Source organism: Theropithecus gelada, chromosome 1 (assembly GCF_003255815.1).
Source record: "Theropithecus gelada isolate Dixy chromosome 1, Tgel_1.0, whole genome shotgun sequence".
Lineage (NCBI taxonomy): Eukaryota > Metazoa > Chordata > Mammalia > Primates > Cercopithecidae > Theropithecus > Theropithecus gelada.
The window spans coordinates 143,670,211-143,686,463 of record NC_037668.1 but is presented as its reverse complement, the minus strand read 5'-3'; positions in this window follow the sequence as shown (position 1 = coordinate 143,686,463).

Below are 16,253 nucleotides of genomic sequence, written 5' to 3'. Positions count from 1 at the left end.
ATCATTGTTCAAAAGCCCCCCTATACCATTTGTCTCTCTGCCATGTTGCCTGCCAGCAGCAACGTCTGATGCCTCCACTTGGCAGTCACAGGCTGTGAGGTCATCTTTACACCACTTGCTGTTCCTTCAGCATTTAAACTCTCTGGCAGTGACTCAGTGTTTACAATCGCATTAACCTGTGAGGAACGCCGTGGCTGTGTCGAAGAACAAGGCTCTTGCTGGCACCAAGGTAAGTGTGGACATGTTCTTGGGAAGAGGAGAAGGGAGGGGGCAGGGAGCCAGGCGCAGCGTGATGGGATACCTGTGTGTGGGGAGCTCTCTTCCGCTCTTGGCAGGACATCCAGTTCCCAAAGAAGGAGAATGACCCTTCTCATGCTCAGTCTAGTTTGTGCTGTTGCTTGGAGGAGAATGACCAATTGCTGTCTTGTTCACAGGCCAGAGTGAGCAAATCCCCCATGCAACCAACACATATGCGTAGGGCAGGCACAATGACATCCATGCAAAAGGAGCTAACGTTACCTTTTAGGGGCCCAAATAAAACATACATGCTGAAAATCAATCTCACTCCTAGAGTGGGAAAAAGCAGAGAAAGTGCTTTCTGCTATGGAGGTGAAGACATACAGGAAGGATAGGCCTGAACAACTCAGAGGAGTCCTTCAAACTCCAGAGAATAGATGGTCATCAGCAAAATGCTCTAACAGTTTCTAAGTACAGTGAGCCCCCAAATTTAATTAACATGACTCAAATGTGCACACACATGACAAACACTATTTGTTTTGTCTGTAAAAATGATGGTTTCTTTTCTGAGGGTTCACTGACTGATTGGAGTGGGGAAATAATTTAGAACCCCACCAATTTCAAGCCTAGTTGCATATGATCATTTATACAGCCTTTTAATGAATGTTTAGCCAAGGTCAAATGCTGGGCTTTCAGATACTTCTGCCTTCTTCCTCCCTTCCAGGGAGACGGTATCGTTAGAACTGGTATCTAAGTAAATGATGCTACCTTGTGGGAGAGGGGAGGGCTATGGGTCCTCCAGCTTCTTTGGTTCCTAGACAACTCAATGGTTGCCCACTCTGCTGCCATTTGTGCACATGTATTAGGCTAAAGTTACTCAGCCCCTGAGGACTGTTTTTAGGTCCTGACCATGATACATAGGAACCAAGGGTAGCAACCAGAAAGCTAAGCTTCAAGGCTTCCAGCAACCAGACCATGCAGTACGCCCAAGCTGACCTTGATGGGGCTGCGCCCAGGGAAGGATGAATCTGCCTTCTCTCAGGGTACATACAGGGAGCAAACCAAGAGCCTCACAATGTTTAACATTCTAGAGTGAAAGTTTAGTTCTAAAGAAAGTGAGAATTCATAGTGACAATGTGATCATCTAGTCCAGTGGTATTCCAATACCATTTAGCAGGCACTTCACAAAAAATGAATTTGAAAGCCAGTATGCCAGATAGATAAAAGTAGGTCCCTTTCTACTTATCAACACTCATAGGGAGGGCCCAGAACTTTGCCCAATGTGAGCTCCAGGGCTTCACAGATATTTTTCTATGGAAATATCAATCTTTTCCAAACTCATTGTCTCCTAGATGAAGAAGCTAGGACATAAGTAATTGAAGTAAATTGTCATAGAAATTGCAAATGGGAGAGCCTAGACCCAAAATGTTTCTCCAGACTTTCTACTACATTATACATTTAACATCCCCAAAAGTTAAACTTGATCACAAGGACTAGGTGCTATTAATGTTCAATTGCAAACCCACATTTTGATGCCCCCAAAGTCAATGGCTTCTATTGGCAAAAAAACAATTTATTATCAGAAATAAGTCATTCTAACAGCCATACTTAAGTGCATAAAGAGTGAAAAATTCTGACATGTTTCATTCTGACTAGTCTTTACTTAAAAACGTTCTTATGTCTAGCCCTAATGATACATCCCACCAATGTCTGTAACATATAGTCATGTTAAAGTCACAGAAACACAAGCAGGCATTGCCTACTCAGCACTGTCTACTCTTCTTTCTGTTTAGCTTGGTCTATTCTAATTAATACACTATTAAGAGTAGATGAATAAACCTCAGTATGTTAGTGAACTGTTTTACATACTTGCTGAAGTAAAGCTTACTCGAGATTTATAGAACAGAGAAGCAAGTAAATGACTTTAGGCCATGATTAGAATGCCCATAGAAAGAATACAAGAAGAAACATATTTCAAGGAGGCACTGAAGATAAATGTATCAGGCACTTTTAGCCCCATATCAAGGCAATTGGCATTCAAACCTTCCAAACCCTAGCCAATGTGAATTAGTGGGGCATTTATTGCATGGTTGATGACTTATAAACACACTTCATTGCTACACAAGTTCAGGCAATTACTGGGCAATTATACCAGCAAACCACCTAGTAATTAAAAGATGGAGTCTTGTGTGGGCTGCCATTTGGACAGCAGTGGCTGCTTTCTTACTTCATTGACATGATCACATTCTCTTGAGAAGACCAAATGCCTTCAGGAGCCAGTATATAGATGACCCACTTGTAAAGCAACTGAATGACAAGAAGGAAGATGGCTCTTATTCTGAAATGTTCACAGCAGTTCTTCCTTAGTTAAGAGAAAAGCCATAAATGACCAAGAAACCATGTCTACAGATGCCTAAGCCCAAGGTGCACATGTAGGGTGAACATTTATGTGCCAAGTGTCTACCAAGTGCAGGGTACATGAGTAGTCTTGCAACAAGCAAATGACCCTTACATGAGATCTGCAAGGTTCTGGGCATGAGATTGAGTGTTTTACATACACCATCTCATTTAATCTTTACAACTAGTCTGTAAGGGAGGAATATATTATTATTTTTATTTTAAAGACAAGGCTCTTTAAAGAAAAGCTAAACAGCAAGAGCCCACCTTCTCTCTGCTAGTGAACGGTCAACTTGGGACTTTAACCTCCATCTTCTAACTGCAGATTCTCTGTTTATTCCTTTTCAGTATTTCCTTTCTCTGGGAGGAGGGAAGATTGAAAAAAATTTAAAGATGTGATTCTAGCCTTCCAGGAGATGACTGAGAGTGAAATAACTCTGGAACAATTGGAAGTAGCTCCTGAGCCAGGGCAAAGGAATATAATGTGGATTAAAGCACCAGTCAAGAGTAGAGGTCTAAACACATGTGTTCTGAATGTACACAGTTAATCCAGAAGGATGCCATAAATGAGTGTGAGTTTTGAGTCAGGGTCTAAAAATTATGAATGACTATTTTTAACCTCATCTACCACAAGTGTTTAATTATGTTGCTGTACTTCCATCAGCCTACCTCTGTGACTATTGGATGGAGAGTTGAAAATGTATTTTTCTTACCCTTGAAAATATGATGTGTTGGAAATTGCTGACAGGTGTGATCACATTTTGATTGAAAAACCAGCTGGTTTGGTTTGGGCCCTGATTTCAGGTGCTTGATAACTAAAGCCTTAATACATTTCCTTTCCTTATTATTTCAGAGAGTACTGCAAAACTGGGAGACAGTGCTGTTAACAGTTATCAAGTTCTGTATGAGCCTTACTAGTATGGAGACAAGCAAAGCAGACATAAGCGGTAGACATTTGGACCAACTTTAACAATTAAAATAGGAATTCATTTCTGGCCCTAGGAACAATGCAAAGAACAGGAATCCAGTTTCTACTAGCATGAAGAATCCTCAGAGGTTGGTTGAATGAGAAATTTCTTAATATCAAGTACTAGAGTGGGTGATGAGATAGAGAAGGAGGGATGCGGAAAGAGATCTGGTTTCACCTGTTACCAACAGGTTGGCTTTATCACTCTATACTTTACTATTCGACTTCACACAATTAAAATAATACAATGTATTTGAATGTGAAATGTATGCAAAAGCACTTTGTCATTTGAAAAAATTCTTCAGTCATAAGATACTGTCATATTAATGCCCTAGGTCCTTGGTATACAATTCCAGGTCAGTGAAATTCACATACACTTGTAAAAGTTCAAATATGTTCTTACATATTTATAATTACTGTCTTAGTCCATCTGGGCTGCTATAACAAAATAACATAAATTGGGTGGCTTATAAAAAACAAAGTTATTTCATTCAGTGCTAGAGGCTGGAAGTCCAAATTCAAGATGCTGACAGAGTCAATGCCTGGTGAGCCCTGATTCCTCAGAAATGATGTCATCTTGCTATGTCCTCACATGGTGGAAGTCACAAGGGTCTCTCTGGGGTCTTTTTTTATAAGAGCACCAATCCCATTCACAAGGACTCTCCCCTCACGACCTGATTACTTCCTAAAGGCTCCACTTCCTGATATCATCACCTTAGAAGTTAATATTTTAACATAGGAATCTGGAGGGGGGACACAAACATTCAAACCACAGCAATTACTAATAACCATAATCCAGGAATAACATATTACTTAAAATAATGGATTAATATTGACAGTAAAAATATTTTTTAATCTCTATATAAATTTCTAATTGGTTATCATTGCTCTAGAAAATAATTGTAATTCACAACCGAAAAATCCAATTCAATGACCCTGAAAGCATAGTACTCAAAGAATCTAAGTCATGGAAATGTAAAAGTCTCACAATATTCTTTGTTTATATTTTCCCTCAATGGAACCACTAACTTGGCTATGTGACATTGGTGAGTGGCTTGGCTGTTCTGCACCACTGGTCACACACCTATAAAATGTCCTAATCAGACAGTTCTTTGCCTCCCTTGGGACAGAATGAGAAAACATGAGATTATATCTGTTATTATGACCCTAGGGTGTCGCAGACAGAAGAGCTAGATAAGCCCACATTTCTGACATCTTTAAAGGTAATGTTAATGCTCAAAAATAAATATTTTTTTCCTCTATTTTTTTTAAACAAAGTTACGTTCAATTTTCAGTTGGTAAGCCAGGTGCAGAATGCCAGCTAACCCTTCCACCTCATGTTGTTGTTGAAGGCTGCAGATCTAGAAAGTAGTACCAATGAAACCTATTTTGTTTGGAAGCAGCAGTGTTAATACATCAATTTTGACTGACCTCCCTTGTTCTTCTCGGATTCCAGCCCCCATACCTGCTGTTCTGTGAATTCTGTTTAACCCTAATTAACCAGAATAGGAAAGCTGTGTCCTCAGTAGCCTCAGTGAGGGCAGTAATTTGACATGGAACATGAGGCCCAGCCTTCCAGGCTGGTAGCGCAGAGTGATGACTGGATCTCAGACATCCTGCCTACAATCAACCAGGTTTAGGAACGGCAAGCAGGCCATGCAGAACTGAGAGCCAGCAGACTGGGGCAGGGGGGAGTTGCCCAAACACACTTATCAGGGTTTTCTGACTTAGAAAGAAAAGCAAAGACCTATAGGAATGAAAGAGTAACCAACTGAAGGAAAGGTTACCCATAGCTGATGAGGAGACCTGGGGGTATGGCCTCGTGGAAGCTATTGAACAGGAAGTTATTAATAATTTTCCTCAGATAAGATTTGGGAGAATTCTAAACAGAAAAAAATGGACCAATTTGATTTTGCCATGTTTTTAGTCTGCATTTCTTATCATTGTCATCACTAGTTTATTGTTATAGCATAACTCATATAAGAAATATCCAAGCTAAGTACAGAACTGAAAGTCCCAGGAGGAGAATACTGGGAGAGGAAGAGCTGAGAAAGCCAAATGCCCTGAGATTTTTGTTTAGGGAGGTTCATGGCTCTGAGGACCCGCTTCCCCAGACAGAAGCTTCCAAGCTAAAGGGATGTGGAAGCTTTAGGAGAAGCCTGGGGTGGAAGAAACTGCCAACCCTGTCCTGTAAACAGGTTTGCTGTACAGGTAAAAAATATCACAGCTGTGACAGGGACATACTAGTAGAGAAATGCTACTGTACTAAGAATCCACCACACTTTCTCTCCCCAGCCAGTCCAGCCAAGCATGCAGCAGGCATGCAACCAAGATAGCTGCTTCTTCCTGTCCTACCTCATCCCCTCTGACAGTTCCATAATAAACTGTGTACACTTTCTGACACCCTTGCTTCTCTAGGTCATGCCTTCCTATGGAAGGGGAAGCAGTGACAAAGGTGAAAATCATGGTGGTAACAGAAGCCATTTACAGTGCTGAGTCTCCAACCCACAATCATTGGGCATCCCATGGCTTCAAGGTATGATCTGTTCTTGTGCCCACCTGCTTCCAGATATCTCACAACATTTTGCTGAGGATTTGTCTTGAGTTCCTTCCACTCCCTGCAGAAGGAGATGCTGAGACAAAGATTAGGGTACAAGTAGTTTCGTTGGGAGACAGTCACAGGAAGCACTGGTGTTGGGGGCATGGAATGTGAGACAGGAAAACTAAGGCAGCCAGTAAAGAGGTATTGAAGCAAACTACCATTGTGGGCAACTGAAGTTTAGTCCTTCTGGGGAACTCCAGGAGAACTCCATGAAACATACATTTCAGAGGACACAACCAGAAAGGTGGGAAAGGAAGGTATTGACACCTTAACCCCACCAGTATGGGTTGAGAGGTCTTATGAAATATAAATTAAGTCCCTGGCATTTCTAGCCTGCTGCACCAGTGGACAAACCAGTCAAAAGCTCTCAAACAGGCCGGGCGCGGTGGCTCATGCCTGTAACCCCAGAACTTTGGGAGGCTGAGGTGGGCAGATCACCTGAAGTCAGGAGTTCATGACCAGCCTGGCCAACATGGTGAAATCCTGTCTCTACTGAAAATACAAAAATTAGCTGGGTATGGTGGCACATGCCTGTAATCCCAGCCACTCCGGAGGCTGAGACACAAGAATTGCTTGAACCCGGGAGGTGTAGGTTGCAATGAGCTGCGATTGCACCACTGCATTCTAGCCTGGGTGACAGAACGAGACTCTGTCTCAAAAAACAAAAACAAACAAAGCTCTCAGGCAAGGGTTGATGGTGTAGGTCATAATAGTCTGTGATGTATGCATTATCCTGGGGGAAGAGTACAGGGTGACGAGGAGAGTTATACAATTCACAGTCTGGTAGATAATGACTGTTGGACAGAGAAAAAAATGTAGCATTCAAAATCAATATTTTAATTAGATCATTTCATATTTTTACAGAGAAGTAATCTTTTACAGAAAAAAATATATAAATTGTTTTCCAACTCACAAAGGACAAAAAAAATATGAGACCCTTGGGAAACGAATTCTTCACAATGCAGCTCTCTAATTGATCTATTTGGAATTCTTTCTTGTACCATGTTGCTGCATGCTAATTGGAAGGTGTTTTTAAGTAGAATCAGCTTGGATCACAATTGATTGGATGCGGTATAGCTGGCCTGCCAGATCTGGGAGGAAAGTGTGCATGAAAGCTCTGGCTTTACAAGTCCCACTAAGAGAGCATTCATCTGGATGAGGCAGAACAGCAAACCTAGAGCTCCAGGGATGACACAGCCCTTGGCCATCTTTCAGAAGTGACACATCATGTCTTCATTTACTGCCTCCTTACATCCTTACGGATTAGGGCAATGGATGGTGGTAGAACTTTGCCCACAGTCAGGAAGTGGCTTTTCTCAGCCCTATTTTCCATGTTCAAAATATGCCTTATAGAAAGGTGAACTGAATAACCGCTGATTTAACCCACTATCCCCAGACAGCTGATGGTACACCTACACCATTCTAACTTTGTCTTGCTGGGCCATGGATTCTTTTTTCTTTTCTTCTCCTCCTTCTTTCCTTCCTTCCTTTTTAAAATTTGTAAAATTTTATGGATTTATGTATTTATTTTTTATAGAGACAGAGTCTCGCCATGTTGCCCAGGCTACTCTCAAACTCCTGGGCTCAAGCAGTCTGCCTGCCTCAGCTTCCCAAAGTGCTGAACTTACAGGTGTGCACCACTATGCCCAGCCCTTCCTTCCTTCCTTCCTTTCTTTCTTTCTTTCTTTCTTTCTTTCTTTCTTTCTTTCTTTCTTTCTTTCTTTCTTTCTTTCTTTCCTTTCTTCTTCCTCCCTCTCTTTTTCCTCCCTCCCTCCCTCCCTTTCTTCCTTCCTTCCTTCCTTCCTTCCTTCCTTCCTTCCTTCCTTCCTTCCTTCCTTCCATTCTTTTCTCCCTTTTCTCTTTCTTTCTTTCCCATTTTAAGAAGTATGTAAAATTCAAAATGTTTCAGGAGGAGGCATTAGATGTACTGCACTTAAACTTTTTTTAAATGTTAAGAAGATTATACCTTACAACAGTGTTGCTAATTTGTAAGCACACACACCCATTTAAAAAACAGAATGTTTCTCAGGCCAGGCACCTGAAAATAGGGATTAATAAGATCATCATAAAGGAGAAAAATGAAAAAAGAGGAAAATGACCAGCCAGGCCACATTTTATAGGTCTTGTCTTTTTTCTCGGATAAAACAGAGGGCCAACCCCTGATTCTGAGGTACTAAATGCTTCTCTATTAGACTTACTATGCATAGTTGTTGTCTACAATCTATATTTATTAACTGCAAAATAGATGTGCCATGAGGATAATTTTGTGTCCCCAGAAATTTAACTGTTGAATTTGGTAGCATTGTAGCCTCATATTAAGCAGGCAGTATAGTGCACGCCCCCTCCCCCCACCCCAACTCCCTTCTTTATCTGGTCTTTTCTTCCAAAAACTATTCTTTGGTAATATCCAAAGCACACATCTTGATATTAAATGTTAATAAGTACTTTCAGAAGCATATAGTATATTTAATGACATTTAATAAGTTCTGGAATAGAACATTTCTTTGGCATTGTGGCATCATTGAAATGAATGAATGGTGACAAACCATGACTCTGTGTATAACTGGGGAATTTAGTGTAGAACTGTCCATTTTTTTCCCCAGAGGAATGTGTTGCTTTTGAGTCTAAAATTGACTTTAAATTTCCAGTTACTGAGAGTTTTGCTGAGAGACTAGGGTTATGCAGAGATTGTGCAAAACAAGTTTACTATTAAAAAAGATAATTACTTATTTACCAAGACCCAAGTTTGGATTATTTTCATGGGAATTCACTGATTCTTGGGTAGGGGAAGGTGAGATTGTTATAGTTTTAATTAAACTACACATTTATTTCAACAGTTGTTTTTAACTGTATGTGCTGTACAAAGCACTGGAATTGTAGCATAAGTAGGAGAGGAATTTTCCTTCAAAGAACTTACAAACTAGCAAGTGGCAGACAGTAATAAAAGTTGATACAGAGAAACAAGCAAAGCAGAAGGAGCAATTGCATGAAGCTGAGTCCTGCAAGGCTGCCTATAGGGGGCAGTATGTGGTCTCGCCTTAAGGACAAATGGAATTTTCACCAGGGAAGACTGTGATGGGGGATTTTCAGGGGGGAATGAATAAGAAGAGTAGAGGAGGCTGTATAGCAGCAGGTAGCTTTGTTTGGTTGGAAAACACTCCAAGTGAAACAGCATTGTGAAGAATGGAAGAGCTAATGAGGAACCAGCCTATGGAGTTTGGCTGCCTCTTTTAGTCACAAAGAAGGAGCTGTTATTGTTTTTTGTCAAAAGAACAGGATGATCAGATCTGTGCCTTAGGACACTTTAGATGGTGCAGAACAGGTACAGGGGATGTGGTGGGGAAAGAAATGACTCAATTTCAAATAAATCAAATAAATTACTTTGATGTTTATATGGTGTCTTAGTTCATTTTTTGATACCTGATACCTGATACTAGGTGACTTATAATGAAAAGAAATATGTTGTCTCATAATTCTGGAGACTGGGAAGTCCAAGTTTAAGGGGTCATCTTCTTGCTGTGTCATCTCATGATTGAAATTGTCATCCCATGATTGAAATTGTCATCCCATGGTGGAAGGCAAAAGGGCAAGAGGGAGCAGGATGGGGCGAAACTCACCCTTTCATACAGCACCAGTCCCACCTCTGAGAGTGCAGCTCTCAGGGCTTAATCACCTCTTAAAAGTCCCACCTCTTCATACCGGTGCAACAGCAACTAAAGTTCCACTTGAGTTTTGGAGGAGACAAACATTCAAACCATAGCAGATGGATTCAATTCCAGCATATTAAAGAGTACTGTATGGTAAAGAAATGCAAAAAAAAAAAAAAAGAAAAGAAAAGAAAAAAAGGTCTGAGGTCTACCCCTAGCTTTGCTACTAATTCATTTTGTGTCAGGATGAGTCACTTTACGTCACTGATCCATAATGTTCTCAGCTGTTTAGGAGAGGGAGGTGTGTGGATTACTCTCTTACTAAGGTAATTTGAATGATCATGTATGATGACTACATCCATCATTTCCTCCTTTGGTATTTTTATCTCAAAATTTCCAAACTGATTTAAACAAGATATTTAGGGTTATTCATTTATTTTTATTTTTTTGGCCACATTCAAAAACAATCTGTCTCCCTTGAGATGGCTACAGAGCATTTACCTGTCAGATTTCCTCTTATTCTGTTTTAAAATTTGTCACTTAAATATTTTATCAAGGAAAAAGAGAAGGCAATGCTCTACTGCCATCATGTCTCTATAATTTATAAACTCTAAACTTTAGAGTCTAAATACTTCTATGTGCTGGGAAAGCGTTCTTAAGAATAACCAGTAGCTTTGGAAAGTGGGGAGGTGTGGCATGAGGGACACCTGGTCCAAAGTAGAAGAGTGACATAACTTGTTTTTTTTGTCCAGGCCTTGCTTGGATAAGCCTCTGCCTACAATTTGATTTAATCATGGCTGTACTGTTAAAGGGCATTTTCTAAAAGAAGCCTTCAAGGACGCCTTTGACTGTTTTTTCAAGATGGAGAAATATTACCAAGATGAAAATTATGTAGGGCAAATATACATGAATAAATGTGTTACAACGGAAGTGACTTCTATAAAATACTCAGCGCTTAGAAAGAAATGAGAATTCTGTCAATCAACTACGTGACTATATATTTGGAAATGTCTGTAATTCTGTCAATCAACTAAGTGACTACATATTTGGAAATGTCTGTAGGAGATCCTGTGTTTGTTTTTTTTTTAAACTTTTGGTCCAGATGTTTATGTATGGTTTCTACATTTTATTATTTGATCTTCATTTTGTGTTTATTTTGTATATAGATCTTTTTTCACCAATTCATATAGTCTACTAAGAAAAGCGATCCTTTCTGGACTAGCGGGAATTTGACACAAACACAGAACCGTTGAAGGCAGTGATGCTCAACTTTTTATACTCTACTATCTTAGCCAAGAGCTTGTCAGTGCGGTCTGCAACCATGATTTTTCACAGTCAGATGTTTTCAATTTATTTCCAATATGATGTTGACTCAAACATTTGGCAGATTTATAATTTCTCCATTCTCCCCTGCCACTCATTCTCAAGATTTAGATTTTCTCATTTAGCAGTTGTAACAGTGCTTCACCCTTTCTATAAATCTTCATGAAGTTTCTAAACCCAGTGCCATGCAAATTGAGAATTACTGCCTAACATTATCTTTTGAAGAACTGAGTGTTATATTTTATAGTTCTGTGTTAATTAAGCTTCTGCCTGAGGGAATGAGGAGGTATGTTTCCACTTTTTTAACTTACAATGCACACAGCCTAATTCTCCCTGCTGAGGAACTTAATTGGGACAAGCAAGGTCTCCTCATCCCAAGTCTTGCCTGGGATCCCTGACTTTGGCCTGAAGGCAGGAGTAATAGCTCCTTGACATTCCATTTTTGCCTTCTTCCCAGTCCTGTGGCTGTAGTATGGGTAGAGCCCATTTCTGCCTCTGCCTCTGCCTCTGCCTCTGTGAGGGTAGAAGCTGCCTGGCCTGTCATCCTTATCCCTTCCATGACTTCTTCTCCATCCCCATTCGGCCACCAGGAAGCTCACCTACCTCTGAGCTCCTCTAGCACAGATCTGTGTCTACATGTAGCCCAGGCATTAAAAACACAAATAACCTTGCCCATTGTTTAGGAACTTGAAAGTAATTGCAGAATAGGAAAACATTAGCATTAAGGTTATATATGTGTGTGTGTGTGTGTGTGTGTATGTGTGTGTGTGTATATATACCCACGCACACACACATATATATACATATATACACACACACACATAAAATATATGTATGTAGGCCGGCTGCAGAGGCTCATGCCTGTAATTCCAGCACTTCAGGAGGCTGAGGGTGTGGATCACCTGAGGTCAGGAGTTTGTAGACCAGCCAGGGCAACATGGCAAAACCTCATCTCTACAAAAAATATAAAAATTAGCCAGGTGCTGTGGCATGTGCCTGTAGTCCCAGCTACTCAGGAGGCTGAGGTAGGAGAGTCACTTGAACCCGGGAGGTGGAGGCGTAGTGAGCCAAGACTGTGCCACTGCACTACAGCCTGGGTGACAGAGCTAGACTCCATCTCAAAATTTATATATAGATATGTGTATGTACAAAAATAATAATGCCTTGAATATATTGTATCTTTCTTCAAAATATTTCAAAATGTTTCTATAGGCCAGTCGCAGTGGCTCAATCCTGTAATCCCAGCACTTTGGGAGGCCGAGGCAGCTCGATCACTTGAGGTCAGGAGTTTGAGACCAGCCTGACTGATATGGTGAAACCCTGTCTCTACTAAAAATACAAAAATTATCTGGGCGTGGTGGCGGGTGCCTGTAGTCCCAGCTACTCAGGAGGCTGACACAGGAGAATTGCTTGCACCTGGGAGGCAGAGGTTGCAGTGAGCCAAGATCATGCCAGGGCACTCCAGCCTGGGCGGCAGAGTGAGACTCTCTCAAAAATGAATGAAACAATAAATAAATAATTTTATAATCATTTTCTTATTTATTATCAAAACTAAATGCTAACGCCTTTTGAGGATTTAAATAAAAGCTCCTGCTTTACAATTATTAGCATTCTGGTTTTAATCAGTCATCGATTCACCTGTTTTTAAGCATTGTGTTTTAGAATACCTACATGGAAAAGAATAGCTGTATGTGGATTTTTTCAGTCTATGCCTCTTCTTTCAATTCTCCTTAATGAATGATATCTACTTTCTTTGGGACAAATAACCACCTCTTAAAGAGTCTTTTCTAAAAATATGTTCAGTTTGTCTCAGACTTAATTTCACCTGAGCTATGGTTCTTCCTTCTTATATGGAGAAGGTGAATAGTTTATCAGTCCCAGCTGGAAGAAACTCATGTGGGGCTACTGGTAGATGATTAAAAGTAGAAAAAGCAGGAAAAGTCCAGTCCCTGAGCAAGGAGTCTGTGAGTCTGGCTCCTACCCTCCCATGAACTCTTTTTCTCTCTTTGGTGAGTTACTTTGCTACTCTATGTCAAGTTCCTTATTTGCAAAATGGGGTGATTGCAGCCCTCCTCAGAGGGTTTCACTGTAAAATTGCTGTGCAGGTGAATAAAGATATTAATCTTTGCCAGTCTGGCTTGCTGCAGGTTTTTTCTGAAGAAGTTGGAGAAACCCTTTTCATTTGGGTTATGTTTTAGTGGAGATTTTTAAGCACACAGTAGTTTCCAATGTTAAAGGATTCAAATCTGTGATTCACCATATTGCTTTGCAACTTCTTTCACTATTTCCATTCTGGAAAAGTTCTTACCTCTCAAGGTTTTAGATGACTTATTTCTATTATTCCCATTTTTCTGTGGTTTTCTTTTTAATAGTTAATTCACTTTTTTCCAGTTCTAATTTACTTTGTGTATGTCTGTACTATTTTTTTTCCAAAATGCTTATGGTTTTTATGCTACTATAAATGGAGAGTGGATAATCTCACATTTTTCCATTGAACTGTAATGCTTTATTTTTTACCATATATTGAATTATTATATATAAGAATCAGAATTCTGCAAGAATATTAATTCTTCCTCTTTTGAAACCTTGCAGCATCACATACTTTTGTTTCTCTAAAAAATTGTCTTGTGCCCTGAGATTGTAACCTTTTCCAGGGCGTAGGGACTATATCCTTTTGAATCCTCTTATTTTTCATCCTGATATTTAGGCCTTAACTCACAGTATGTTGTTTGAGTTGGATTTGGATAACATACATCAAAACATACATGGATAGAGGAAGGGAAAGACAGGTGCAACAAAAAAATGCCTTCCCTGAAAGCAGAGTCAAGGCTGCTAGTTGAGTTCTGGCTGCTGATCTGCAGAACAGCTTAGAGTACCATCTTTGGGCTTCTAGAGAGACCTGCCTTTATCAGGTTGTCCTGAACAAACAGGGACCCAGGAGAACCTATGACCCTGAGCCTTTCCCAGCCCTCCCGTCACACTTAACTTGATCCTCCTCCCCCAGCCTTTCCATTTGAATCTAAATGGCAGTACCAGTTACCAGGCGGAGTCCTGAGGGAGCTCAGTGCAACACTGATACCCTCAAAGTCACCTCAATTGCTTCCCCAACCCCCACACTTTATGTAAGTAGACTAAGAGATAATTCCACATCCATTAAACTTCATTTTTGGGCAATGGAAGTGCAGTGACAAACTGCTGCCCAAGTCCTGGAATAACAATCAGCTCTACCATTTCTTGTGCAGCTTTCATGAGCCATCAACTATTCAGTCTTTTGGTAGAGGCTTTTCTTTCTATAGACTTACATGCCTCGGCCATGTGTTATCTTAGGAAAGATATTTGTATATTTGTCATCCTTTCTGGCCAGAGGTACTCGAGCTGTTAATATTAGAACCAAATTCCTTCAAACTTCATAAACCTTGGTATAGAATTATACTAGACAGCCTCAATTCCTCTTATAAGAAATATGCTTGATATTCTAAGTCCCAAAAAGGATAATCCTCACTGGGACAGCTCAGGTAACATTGTGCTCCATCTCAATTTCATAAGGGATGACTGCAAATTGATGTCCTGCTCACTAAGGTCATGTAGAGTGAGCCTGGGTTGAATAAGTGTAGCACATCCTTGATCTGCTCCTCCGCCCTTGGAACAAATTATCTTTAAAACGCTTGCAAACAGTACACTGGAATTTGGAAAAAGTGAAATGGCTTAGGAAAATTAGATTCTAGTGGGTTTGTGTTTGAATCCTTTGTTGAGCGACAGACTTGGGCTAGTTATTTCATCTCTCTGAGCCTTGGTCTCTGCATCTGTTAAAAAGAATAATGGCTACCTTAATGGGTTGTTGTGAAAATTAGTCATATGTGTTTGAAGTGCCTGGCCTGTAGTAAGCTCTCAATATGATGTGGCTATTATTAGGTTTGGAGTAAGCAGGGTTTATTAGAGGTTCTTGGATGGTGTGGGCAGAGATCAGTGAGGATGAGTATCAAGTTCTTCCTGGTGTTCCTGAGGCCACTGCCAGAGTGAGGACACAGGATAGTATGGGCCATTAGGTTGCTCCAGCATTTGCATCTTTCTGGTGTTAGGAAGTGTATGACATTTGATGGTAAAGACCAGAAATTGTAGGCAACAGCTATGCTGGATAGCTGGGGTCTAGCCGGGTTTGTGGTCTTCCTACTCATCCCACCTTGCTCAGTATGTCTCTCAAGGATTCTTCTCTCCAGGTGCAGTGCTGAGGGTCAAGGCTGGTTGCAATATGACAAGAAGAAGAAGCAGGCACATGTGGTCTTAGATGGCTATGGCCACCTGACAGAGTCTCGTGGGCCATTCCCAGAGAAAAGTAAAGGGGCAGCTCACATCTACCCACATTGAGGCCTGGTGCCTCCTTTGGTAGAGAGGTAGAGAGCCTTGTTCAGCCACTTGGCCTTATCTTTATTAATAGAAACTTTGGTAATATCATCTGGGAGGAAAAATAAAAATGCTAGCTGCAGAGGATATGTATTTTAAGATGATACAGTTTATATTTAGCGAGTGGGATTACACTCCTTGGGAGACATGAAAGAAGAGGAAGCGAGATTAGACCTGAGCATCTGGCCTGGGCAAATGTCATCTCCCAAAGTGGCCGTGCCCATGACAGGTTCACACCAGTGCAGAGTAGAGCTCTGAGGACTGTGCGACACCCACAGATAACCCAACACCAGGTTTCTCTACTGCCCAAAGAGCTGAGGGGTGATAACCAAAGTCAGGGCTGCACCAGGGAGGGAGAGTGAGTCAGGCTATGGTACACATTCACGGGGCAAAATACCTGTGCACTTACCTAGGAGTGATTTTGGACAATGTGAAATAAACCGATGGATGTCAGGGCCTTGAGATATAGCATACCTCACCTCTGAGGTACAGATTATTATTCTATACCAAAGTGCTCTAAGAACTGACATCATTGTTTGAAGAAGAGCTGAGTGATGTGCAAATTTGGCATGCAACTATCACCCACCAATGAAGAAAGTGCAATCTGTTGTTGGATAACTTTTCAATTAAAACTTCCTTACTGTTTCCCCTAAAGTTGAATTACCACAAAAACAACAAT